The sequence below is a fragment of the Cylas formicarius genome, unplaced genomic scaffold (assembly GCF_029955315.1).
Source record: "Cylas formicarius isolate icCylForm1 unplaced genomic scaffold, icCylForm1.1 PGA_scaffold_58__1_contigs__length_289150, whole genome shotgun sequence".
Taxonomy (NCBI): Eukaryota; Metazoa; Arthropoda; class Insecta; order Coleoptera; family Brentidae; genus Cylas; species Cylas formicarius.
Window position 1 is genome coordinate 12641 of NW_026844339.1, and position 13571 is coordinate 26211.

The 13571-nt window shown below is 32.0% G+C and overlaps 1 protein-coding gene and 2 long non-coding RNA genes across 3 annotated transcripts in view; all 3 read left to right on the forward strand.

Moving 5' to 3' along the window:
- The window catches only part of LOC132701657 (uncharacterized abhydrolase domain-containing protein DDB_G0269086-like), a 105677-nt gene that overhangs the window by 12155 nt on the left and 79951 nt on the right, over positions 1–13571 (forward strand). The gene's annotated exons all lie outside the window — the stretch shown is intronic.
- LOC132701653 (uncharacterized) lies at positions 5187–7305 on the forward strand. The gene is made up of 3 exons (XR_009618800.1): positions 5187–5310; positions 5366–5580; positions 7145–7305. It is a non-coding gene; the product is annotated as an uncharacterized LOC132701653 (long non-coding RNA).
- On the forward strand, positions 11267–13308 carry LOC132701652 (uncharacterized). The gene is made up of 3 exons (XR_009618799.1): positions 11267–11424; positions 12830–13037; positions 13121–13308. It is a non-coding gene; the product is annotated as an uncharacterized LOC132701652 (long non-coding RNA).

Below are 13571 nucleotides of genomic sequence, written 5' to 3' on the forward strand. Positions count from 1 at the left end.
ACTTGGTATATCAGCCCCGTCTATGCACATCTGAAACAATTTTGTTAGATGGCGATATAAATTCTCCGTCCCGTATTTTATTAGTTCTCCTGGTATTTCTCCTGGACCAGCGGACTTTCGGTTTTTTAGGTTTTTACATATTTCTTTAACTTCTTTCGTCGTTATTCTTAACGGAGATGCTATTATTGTTACTTGTGATATTTCATTATTTGTTTTAAATTCTGTTCGGTTTTCTGTAAGTAATGTTTTGAAATGTGTTTCCCATTTGTCCATTGTTATTGTTGATATTATGTCCTTCTTTTGGTTTTGCCTTAATTGATTTATTAATCGCCAGCTCTCCGTACTTTTTGTGCCACCTAGATATGTATTTATTTTGGAGCAGTTTCTTTCCCAGGATTTATTTTTCTTCTCAGTTATCTTTCTTCGAACGCGAGCTTGAGCTTTCTTATATTCCGTTTTGTCGCCGTCATTTTTTTTGTTTAGGTATTTCTGATATTTCTCTCTTTTCTCTTTTATGTCGTTTTCTATATCTGGGTCCCACCAATACGGTTTTTTAGTTTTTGTAGTCTCATATGTTCCTAATGCTTCATATGCAGCCGAGTGGATGCACGTTTTGATATATTCATGATATTCTTCAGGAATTTGGAATCTCGTTTCTGTTAACTTCTGATCTAGACGTTTCCTATATAGTTCCCTTGTACCTTCATGGTCGAGCCCATCTAAATTATATCTTTTTGTAGTTGTTTGTATTTTCGGCTTTTCTACTTCGTGTTTGTCTCTTTTTGTGTTATGTACAATTGTGCTTCTGAGTAAGTGATGGTCGCTACCACATGTGACTCCCCTAAGGACCCTGACATCTTGTACGGTCAATTTCGTTTCTTGTCTCATAATTGTGTGATCAATAATTGATTTTAGGTTTCTTGTAGATTGTGTCCACGTGTATTTATGAATGTCCCGATGTTGGTAGAATCCATTCATTATTTTAAGATCATTTTGTTCACATAAAGTTATCAATCGATTTCCGTTATCATTTTTTGTCTCTTCTCCATATGGTCCTACTACTTGGCTGTCTCTATTTTTGCCCACTCTGCAGTTCAAGTCTCCAAGTATAATAATTTCTCTCGTTTTCCCTACTTTTGTTATTTCCTGGTTTAGGTCCTCGAAGAATTGGTCTTTTGTATTCACTAGAGAGTCGTCATTTACTCCATACACACCAAAAATAGTTACTCTGTACCCATATATAGTTAAATTCATCTTCATCATTCGTTCACTGATAGCTTCCCAAGAGTGTATGTACCTCCTCAGCTTTCTTTTTATCAGTATGGATATTCCTTGTTGTGCTCTCCGGTCTTTCGTAACTCCACTATAGAAGTGATCGTAATATCCCATGCTTTCCGATCCTTGTCCCTTTCTCTTCGTCTCTGTAATTACCGCAATATCTAATTTAAGAGTTTTTATTTCTGAGATTACTTCATTCATTTTCCGGGTTAGTCCTTGAACATTCCATGTCCCATAGTTCATTGTCCTTTTTCGTTGCTTAAGTCTTTTTTGGTTTTTCCGTCCGATTCCGAGGCTTTGGTTAGGTTTTTTAGCATTTTACAGGTTTTTAAGGGTGATAGGGAGCTGGCCTATCGCCCCAACCCTCCTCCTTTATCCGGGCTTGGGACCGGCAGTGGTCTCTTTAGAGTTACTCAATCCACCCCTTAGAGACCCCAGGCGGAGTTATGATATGATATTTATGATAACGTATTTTTTTTTAACCTTGCCTTTTTTGTGGGAACACCAAACAATATAACATCATTTAAACCAACAGTTCAAACATAAAAGTGATACTCCACTGCTCTTTTTCAAAATTTGATATGGCGTGAGACACTATCTGGAACATTAAGCATTTGTTGAATGTAGAAGGCACTATTTCAATGTTGAAAATGAAAGGATTTTGAACTTCCATTGACTGTATATTTTATTTTAATTTTATATATTTTTGACAGATGGATCACTGTCCATCTGTCAAAAATGCATGTCCACTTGATAATAGACTGGATAAAGGATAAACATTACGAAAATTGAGTCTTTTGACATATGTGTAACATCGGTTAAAAATAATAATAACTAACCAAAACTAACTTCTCTGAAAATGAAAAATTACATTAATTAATTAATAAATTAATTACATTAATAAAAAAAATACATTAAGAAATAAAAAAAATCTCAAGCTCACTTAGATGAAGTATACTTCTGTGCCTTTCTCAAACTTCTGCATTGATCAATTCAATTATTTATTATATATTTTTAAACAAGCACATACAACAATACAACATACAAAAAATATTAGAAATTAGGAAGTCATAAAAAAGGGCCATGAAACCATAACGACAGTAACACAAATATATTTTAATATTTGTATTATATTTCTTTATGTTTTTAGGAGAAAGAAATTGAATTGAATTTTTTTTTAGGCATACTCAACAACTAACTTTAAGTAATCAGCAAAAATTGCTGATTCTTTAAAATTATCATGATTATGAAGTTGAATACAGAAATTGTTTCTATGTCTTGTGGTGTATTTATGAATAATTCAATGCAATTCAATTCAATTCAATTCAAAATGTCTTTATTGGTACTGGAGGGATACGTTATACAATAAATAAAGACACTAAACTAACCACCCCGAAGAAAACATTATAATAATTATAATTAGAATCATACATAATATAAAAAAACAAAACATAATACAATATTAATATTTTCCAACGAAAAGTAAACAGATAGCTCAAAAGTGGCGCAGCCTAGCTTTAAATAGCTACTCTACTGAACCGCTAAAGAACTTTTTATATAATTAATAAATTTATTGAAATAAAAAAGTGGATGAACAACAAATAAAATATGGAAAATACCTGCAAAATCAGAAGAACAACAAAACTCTACTACACACTATAGAAAATGCAAATAAAGATAAAGAATTTGATAACTCAATATAATCCTTTGCTAATAACATAATTAACAACGCATTATTAGCAAAACTGTATTTGTAACAAATGATCTTTGTACATTTTTTTAAATGGATATAAATTTAAGTTACTGAATTCCTGTGACAAAGAATTATAAACACGAATTGGGTTGAATGTGAAAGATCTACGAAACAAGGCACTCTGATAATGTGGCATCGTTAGTCTGTAACTGTATCTTAATTCACAGAATGGATAGCACTCCTAGGAGTAAGTCGCTCTCTCAGCAAGGTGGGTGAATCGAGGTTATGAATAATTTTCATATGAATGAAATGAATAGCTCTTCTTTGTTCCATTTTAAGCCAATGAAGTTGACGATATGCAACAGATACATGGTCATTTCGAATACCTATCATAAAACGAACACAAGCATTCTGCAACCTTTGAATACGGCACTTACACTCATTATCAATAAAAAACCATTCACTACATCACCGTAGTTAAAATGTGATAGAACAAGTGACTCCCATGATTGTTTCCTTAGTCTAAAATTTAAAATATGCCTGTTACTATATAAGATTTTTAGTGAGAAATATGCCTTTTTTTAAATTTCACGAAATCTTAGATCACAATCTATGATCACCCCCAAATTTTTTGCTGAATCGACAACGGAACGTTTTAATATCTAACATTATATTAATATTTTGTTTAAGTAGCTTATCTTTATTTTTATTTCCAAATATCATTAAATGCGATTTTGATGGGCTTAGCTTTAAATTATGGGCCCGAGAAAGTTCACTAATCCTGTTAAGTTCTTGATTTATAAATACCTCTGCATCCATGCTACTATTAAAATCAAAACAGCAATACAATTGAGTATCGTCGTAACAAGCCTGAACTTTGCAAAAATTTAAAGATTTTAAAATGTCAAAAGTGTAAATAAAAAAAAATAACGTTGTGAGAATGTTCTTAATCATTTTCATTTTAAAAAATGATTTTTTTTATTAATGTTGCCATATGGTCTTCACACCTTAAATTAACATCCATCAGAATCCCAACTTTTTACAGACGTTCACAAGTCCACCTAACATTATTTAAAACTATATTAAAATTATAATTAAGAAGTAGCTTAGTCTTACTACTATTAAGAAGCAGGCTGTGAGCCCAAGGCAACCAAGATATTGTATGTAAATCTGTATTTATATAATGACTTGCATCATCTATGTTTTCTTTATAAAATGGATAATAAATCTGCATGTCATCAGCATATTGATGAGACATGCAATATTTGAGGTGAGACGAAAAGTCTGCCGTATAGACTGACAACGATAACGGTCCCAACACGCTTTCCTGTGGTATTCCTTTCTTGGTAGCAACAAAACTAGAAACTACCAGACTACCCAGACTACTCTCTGGCAACGGCACTTTAAATAACTTTTAAATAAATGCACAGCTGAATGACTCAGTTCAAAATACTAAAGCTTTTTGAGAAGTACACTCTGTTCTGGAATATCGAACGCCTTGTTGAAGTCCAAGAGAACCAAACACGTATTTTCAACTAATCTCAAACTTCCATTTATTTTTATCAACATATTTTAGAATATTAAATACATAGATAGATGTTACAATGAGTGTTTTGTGTTTGTTGAAGGAATAAGAAGTCGGACGATTATCTCAATATCCCCGGACAACAACTTATTAGAATTTCGGAAGATCAATTAATGGAGTTTGCCTTATTATTAAAATTTCGATATGAACGATCTTACTATAGTTAATAACGGTATTATTTATAGTTGATTCACTAGTGAGATGGCATTAACCCAACCCAACAATTATTCTATCGGCGTGGAGTGCCAAGCCATAGATTTTATAATTGAGAAATTATGTTTTCAATAAGATTAATAAATAAAATAAAATTATACAAGAATATAAAATACAATAAATATCTCAAACGACCGGTTCGACAGACGAAAATAATACCATGAAGTCCCCACTACCCATCCGAATTGGAGCGAGTACATTTTGGTTATCACTGAAGATGACCTAACGCCATGCGAAAACGTCGAATGGTTCCCACTCTACTTGCTTCTGATGAGAAGGCCATACATTATGCGAAAATGACTTTTGAGTTTCCTTTTGGTCGATCACTCGCCTACAAGGATATTGCCTCTCCACACGTTTTACGCGGTTCGCCAAAAAAATTCAATAATAAATCGGCAGATTTTCTCTACCTATTCGTGTTATTAGCCATTGAAATTACTTTGGCGCCCTTCCAAACTGGCGACGTTTCGCGAAAAACAATTTTTTAATCATTGTCTGACGAGGTGCTTTGTGGTAAGCACAAGATACTTAAATTGATATCGTAAGTAAAGTGCTATTAAGTGTAAACCCACCTTTGACTCAAATACTTTCTACAGTTGTTACAGGAACAATGTATACCTTGTCTTATGATCCTGTGTTCGGGCACAAATTCTACTCTTACGTACCCCATTCTAAGTACTACACGGATTACAATATCAGAGGACCACTCGATTTTTACGAACCTTCACGTGTCAGTAAGTGGTACCCCCACTATTGGCCTACCCATTTGCTGGATTACGTTCCCACCAAATATTCCTTACGAAAGTTACGTGTAAGTAAGAAACTTTACCGAATTTTTATAGTCCATATTAATTACCAGTACAAGAAGATTACGGTTAAAAAAAATTCTACTTCATTCTGTAAAATACCAATTATACATCGATCTAGCTTGCGGAAAGTGTCAGCATCAGTTTCGTTTCCCACGAATCCCAGCCACTTCGGATATTTCCAAGATATTACCGCACGGGTTTGGAATCAATCGGATGTTTTCGGAAATATTACCGCAAGGCTTGAATTTTGACGTTTGCATTCATTTGTTTTGCAAAAACATTGTACCCAAAACCTAATGTTCGTAGAAAAAGTATAATATACAACACGTTTGGTAAACTTTTTAAACCATTCCATTATTTAGCACTATTAAACTCGTGACTCAAATACCGTTTACCACACTTATTGTATAATATACTATTACCTCATATTTTTACATTTTCTTTTTAAATGTCAGTTTTTCATGAATTCTAACACTGATATTTAGTTATGTTTCATACCTTTTACTATTAATGTACTTACTACTACACTCAAACCTTGGAAGTTTCCTTTAAGATTCCTCGTTTTTTGCTAACATGAGATACCATTTTCTACAGCACTTTTCATCGTACTAGCCAATTAATTATCGTCTGGCATAAATTGTTCAAATTCATCTGTAAATAGATTCTGAATCGAAATTAAGCAAATTTTTGTTCCTTTGTATATTTTCACAATTCAATGCCATAAATTATATTCGTTCCTCTGTTGGATTTGCAATTTCATAGTTTCTTCTTGCTGGACCTCTCGATCTAGTTGGTTGAACTTTTCTATTACTTTTAATCTGACATCTTGTGACCTTCTTTTCCACATTTAAAACAAGGAAAACATTCTGCTTGGAATGTCACTTTTTCGCTGAAATCTTGATTGAAATGATTGACTGTTTCTGTTGTAGTAATAATAGCATTATATTCTTCATTTAATGTTAACAATAACACTTTGTCTTTTTCTTCCGGTTTAGGTTTTATATTCTCTGGTTCTCTTACGATTGTGTCGAAACTCATAAAATGGTCTTTAAAATTTTCGTTTATGTTTATCTTTAGTTTCTTTCAAATACATCTCCTATAACCTTCATATTTTTTTGCTATTTTTAGATCTTTTATCAAATCCAAATGCTGGTTTGTAATAGTAAATATTACCTTTGGATCTTTTGTTCGAAAACTTTGTTATTGAATCTGAGAAGTAAAAACAGGTTCTAGCTCTTACAATGCTTCTTCTATCCTGCTTTTAGTGTAGAAGAATGTGCAGTCTAAATTTCCAATTACAAAAGTTTCCCAATGCTAACTGATGCAAATTCACATTTGGTTGTTTTTACTTATTTGTTGTTACTATTTTATTACTTATCAAAATGTAAACTACAAACTATCATAACCTAAATTGCTCATGGAAATTCTTATTATTTTTTCGGAGAGTGTAAGGGCTTGTTCCTACTAATTTAACATTTCCAACAACTCTGGATTTAATTAATTTAAATGAGCGTCTTCCTCCGTTTTCACAAATTACTGCTGTTTAAATTATTCTCGCGTTTTTAGGTTAGAAATCGTCTGTACCGTTTGGCGTAGCATGATGCAATCGACATTTACCTTGGGGTACCCAGAAACATAGTAATGATAGAACATTCTATATTAAATAATTTAATTTCAGTATTTAGCAATTTTGTTGTATTTTAAAGATATTATTAAACTACCTTAGAAACGATGTTTTTTCTTTAATGAATTATTTTTTTAACTAACCAACTATTTTTTTTTAATGGTTGATAGCCACAGCATGGTTTATTATACAGCGTGCAAGAAAAATTCCTATACAAATTTGAAAAGAAATTGGTCTTATACTTATACAAACAAGGAAAAGTGTTGATAAGTTGTTTATTGCATTTTAATAATTGCCAGGAAATGCCAAATATAATATCATGACAATGATAACGAGCATCTTAAGGATACTGAACAAAAATTTGATATAGTTATGGTATCAGACATTCTCATAAAATCTCTACACTTCATGATTATGTGGAAAACATGAAAAATTTCTCGACAGAAAAAAATTATTTTAATGACTATTCCCAGCAGTTATATATTATAATATTATATTACATAATAATTAATTAATAATCATCAACAACGCTAAATCAATATCATTTTGCATTTGCATTTAATAGAAATGAGTATGAAATTGATTTCTTATTGCTTTACTTTTACTTACAAGTGTAACGTTCCAAACAAGATGATTATATTATAAGTGTGCCACAAAACTTCTAGGTTTCAGTATTTCAGTCATTATGCATTTGCAATTAATAGAAATAACAATGAAATTGAAATTTGACAATAGTTTGATTGAAGTTGATATAGTAAAAAAATAGCCCATCATATCAGACATTTGGAAAAATCTCCACATTCTACGATTAATTTGGAAATATAAGTGATAAATAAATTAAAAAGATCTAGCACGTGTTGAAAATAAGTATTTAAAAGAATTGGCCATTTTCAAAGAAATTGTTTTTTTGAAGTATGGGATAATTTACTTTTTTGGTCGCCACATGAGCTTTGCTATACCAGTTTCGAAGTAAACAATAGCCTACGCCACCACTGTGACGTCAAAAGCTGGTAATAGACTCACGTAAAATGTCGTGGGAAGGCTGATTTCATGGTAATAACGAAATTGGCTCTTGGCGGATTATTAGAAGCGAAATAATATACAGAAGATTTAAAAAATATGGTTAATATTACAGCGCGTAAGAGAGCTCTAAAACTTTTTCAAAATCCGAAAACTTTATTTTGTTAATCGAAAACATGGCACCGGGACGAATATCCAAAAGTAAATATCACGTTTTACAAGTTTGGCACGCAGCTAATTTCGGAACATTGTTATTGGCGTCGGTCGGGTTTTCATTACAAAAGCATAATTTTTGTTTTTCTTTCTGGCAGATGCTCCAACGCAATTCTGTTGTCGGAATTATGACATACGATGGGGACCCGTCGCGACCCGTGCTCAGGGATGGACTAGATATTACTTAAACCTTACTCAGCAATCACTGAGGAAGAGAAATCATCTATCAAGTTCCGTCAAATGCATTAACGTAATCAGAAAAACTATCAAGCAAATTTTAATGAGACTAGAACCACATTCAGTGAAGAATACTTTCGTTAATTATATGGATTAATCGTTGTCGACTTTACTTCATTTGTACTTTTTTTTCAGTTTTTATTTTTGTGTTTTTTTTGGATTAATGACCTGTCATAGAAAAAAGAAATATTATTATAAACAATTACTTTAGTATTGATGACGTGCCTGGTATTTATGACATGAACAATGGAGTTTTTGTATCGCTCGTTCTAAATATAAATTATAAATAATTAAAACGATTGTAATTTTTAAGATGTTTTGGTTATAAAAATCAAATAATAAAGAGACACGCAAAAATTCATAATTTTGTTATTAGTATTATTAATTTGTAATGACAGGCTTAAGACAGAAACAAGATCCGATATTTTTTTAAAACAATGTCAAAGGGATAAGGTTTGTTGTAGATATGTTTTTTTTTTTATTTCAAAATGCAGCAATTATATTACAAAAATAAATAGGAGAAAAAATATATTCTAAGTAAAGGGTGTATGCAACGAAACAGGGGGTAAAATTAGCATGATGCGTAATTTAGCAAGATAATTATAAATTCTAAAGGTTAATAAGAATTCGAAAAACAGCATTTATAAAAAAAAACGTTATTTTGCAAATAAATATTGACTCCCTGTATGGCATAATGAACGTCACACAATAAATTTGTAATTTTTGACTCAACTTATATTCTCCTCTAACTCAGTACAATCTTGAAAATATATTTCTGTGTAATGACCACCAGAGATACACAGCACCTAAAAGATGCAGCTCATACAGTAAAACAATAACTAAATGCAGACTCCACTAATGTGCATCTTTATTTATTTTTTTATTTTTTTTTACTTCTAGTAATAGTTAAATTTCATCTTTATTATTTTTAATTGCTAATCAACAGGCATTTAAATTTAAGTGTGGTTAAATCGGGCAACGCGAAAGAACTTCCTTAAATTATTTGAAAGAAAATCATAAACATTGAACAAATACAAAGGCAATATCAAAATTATGGTTGTTGGCTGCTTCAAAAATCGAAACATGCACACTCTCGTGCCTATAGCTACGTAACTCATTTCTTCCTGGATTAATGTTGTCATCATTATCATCATCTCGAGATTAATTTCTTAATTAAATACAGAAAAATAACAGGCTAAATTCAGGTGACAAATAGTGACGCGCATTGGTATTCCATAGCACACTTATATTTTCGTGACTATAAAACAAAATGCTAAGAAGAGATGGGGTTATGTATGTGTGCAAAAAAATGTCAGATGTAGTATTTTCTTTAAAATGAAATTATTCAGTACCGTAAATAAATGAGGAGCAAGATTTGTACAAGAATAACTTCGACCACGGAGCAGTCGATAGCGACCCTTGAACATTTCCTAAAGCTATGTAGAGTACACAAAAAAATGGCTACTTAAGGTTGAAGTTCAAAATTCAATTCTGAATAAGAAATATTAAGATTGTCCTATACCTAGTCGTTTTTTAGATATAAAGGTTTTTGCCCGGAAGAATAATCGTTTTGATTGAAATTAGTATGGCATAAATATTATGGAACATATAATAAGATAAATCACACACAATTGTTATATTTATTATTTTAACATTTTTTAAATTCTAAAATATTTTCTTCTATATGAAATCTTAGTGTTCTTCTAATTTGTTCTAGTTGTTGACCATTAATCATGGACCCTATTTAACAGCTCTTCGTGGTTATTTGTCGGCGTTTTCCATTGCACACTAAATTCTTAATGTGACGCTATAGAAAACACTAACTACTAAACTACTACATATTACAGTAGAGGTGATCTAGGTGGTCAGTTTCACGGGCCACGGAGTCTAATCCATATATCTTCAAGCATATTATTTAATCCGTCATTAACGCGATTATTGCAATGGGCGGGGCCCCATCGAATTGATGTTAAACCAAACAAAGATTTCTATGCACAAAACGTGTACCAAAAGGTAACCATTTCCTTCATACACTCTGTAAAGTTTTAGGAAATGCTCAAGGATGGCTGTAGACTGATCCGTGGTCGAAGTTATTCCTGTATAAATTTTGCTTCTAACTTGAGTAATTCCATTTTAAACAATGTACTGCGCATGACATTTTTTTATAGAAAATATCAATTATCGTAGAAACTGTCCGTTTTAGATATGGGATTAATGAGATAAGGGTTGTTCAGAATTTTATTTAGAATCTAAAAATGCAATACCATACAGGAGGTTCATTTAAAATAATAAAGCTGATATTGACCACGCCTACATGACTATGGTATGATATATACTCATTCCAAAATTCAGAATATAATAATAATTATCTCCAAAACAAATTAGCAGTTTGTGACAAGATTTGATTTTTGAATTTTGGTGCGGTCAGAACAGAGCGGCGATTCCGCACCTGCATTTGTCAACAAAGTCGGCATCTAAAAATAGGGGCGCTCTTTTCGAAGAGATTTTTGTATACCATGGACACGAAATTCGTCGATTTTACGATTTTTTACAGCAACACGTATATACGCGACAACTTATTTGTGCACGAAGGCGGGAGAAATTTATATTGTTGTTTGCTAATTTTGAAACTGTTGCGTAGCGTCAGCCATGAGCCAGTTTTATTTTTCTGAACGCGAAAACAAGCGAGACTCAACATCATTCGATTTCCAACTATTGTGAAGTAATTTGCTTGGCCTTTTGTTCCGACCAAGTGAGTAGGCTGTGATTTAGCTTTGTTTGGGTTTCATTTGGGAACGGTTTTAAAAGGATCGCGCATGCGCGTTAATGGTGAATCGACTTGAACCGTTCTGTGGCGATTTCAAAAATTTCACAGGCGTAGTTTCGGAAGGTTAAATCGCTGGTTCTCCAATCTCACTTCAAATTTATTAATGACGTCTTAAACTAACTTTTGCTTTTAACTATAGTTACGGGTGACCATTTTCGTTGTCTTCTGATGGGAAACTCCGTTAATATTGAAGATACACAGATGCCATTTGTCCATTACTTTTTTGTGACTTGAAAAATGATCAAATCAGATTTTAAATTATTGGTTTCCCATATTTTCATTAATATGAAAGATCATTTAGTTTACTTTTTTATTGCAGATTTTTAACGGAAATGAAATCAAGCCATGAAATTTTGAATTTAAAGTTTTGTCTTTCCAGGATCGGTATCTTAAACAATTTTATGAATAATTTTTATTTAATTCCTCTTTATTACAGTTCAATTAAAATTTTATTTCTGCAATTGGGTTTTGATTAGTCCTATAAATAACATCTTTCAGATTTTTTGTTATTTGAGGTTTTGTCCATATTATATTTTTCAGTTTTAAGCAAAATAACTTCAAATAATTATTATTTTTATCAATTCAACTGAAAGATAAATAGCATATTTCAAATTCATAAATAGCGTCTTGAAAGTAACTTTTGCTCTTAACTAAAGTTTTGGTTAGTGACTATTTTCGATGTATCCTCCGTTATTATTCAAAATATAAAGTTGCCATTTGGACATCATAATCCATAAATCAAAATGATTATATTTTTGCACGTAACATTCTGACTCTTTAGGTCGCCCTAAAAAAACCAATCTCCATTGCTTCACTAGCGGTGACGGCGAAAAGTTTGCTTTTTCTCAATAGGGACCTTAACTATTTTAAAAATCAAGAAACCCAGAAGAGTCAGTGTCAGTTGTTCTTAAAATAAAAAGCTGATTGCTGTAAAAGGGAAAATATTTTGTTGTTCTCTATTTAATAAAGATAAAATTTAATGAGATTCCCCTTCCGATTCATATGTCAAACATGGCAAGTGCGAGGAAAAATATTTTTAAGTCATTTTATTACGAGTTAAATGTCCTAAAATTTTTGTATTTATCATTTTTTGCCACAATTAATGTTTACATAGCTAGGAGAATATTGAAAATCCGCAGACAGTCAGTTTTTTTTAAAATATGTAGTAACAACTGCAATTCTTAAATTAAGTCACCGTGTATGTTGGAGTGATGATCATGAGGATACAAGAAAATATGCCTAAATCGGTGTTTTTGTGTTTCAATTTTGCAAAAATATTTATAAACCAAAACAAAGCTATAGCCTTCAGCGAAACAAAGGACGGTTTCAGGATGCTGCAGTTGAAGTATTACCGTGACGAGGATGGATATAATTTCCGATACATGCCGGACATTAGATATTATTATGACGACAAAATTCAGCGTCCTCTGAGTTCGTTTTACGATTACCCGTTCCGAACGAGGGTTTGGGTACCTTACGGTAACTTGAGGGTGTTCTGCGACTACATGCCGTCCAATCTTCCCTTTGAGATTCAGAGGGTGAGTTTTTGAAAGTACAGCGGTATCATTAAACGCGATTTTTTTAATCTGACCTGGATTCCGACGAACGCCACTTTTTCCAGACCAGCAACCCGTTATACTTTAAACATTGGGCAACGAAGAGACGGTTGGTGGAATATTGAGTCATCGAGGATGTGACAATTCCACACACAATTGTTTTTACATAATTTTTTTGTTATAAGCATACGACTGTATGAAGTTGATATGTAAATAAAAGTTAGCCAGCCAATTGGGTTTAGTTTAACCAAATTTATTTGCAATGCCGGTTCTATTTATTGTGACCTATCCTACGCATTTCATTGCATATCACATGAAATCCTATTAGGAAAACTCAACAACAACATTAAATAGTTCTTTTCGCAGGTGATAAGAACTTGGCATGCTCAGAAGTGTTACACAAAAAATTTAACAAAATATTTCAAACTTCTTAGATTAACTTTAATATCCCACGAGGTTAATAATCTTGAAAAATAAAATTTTAAAAATCCAACCTTAAAGTTCAATCAATCTATA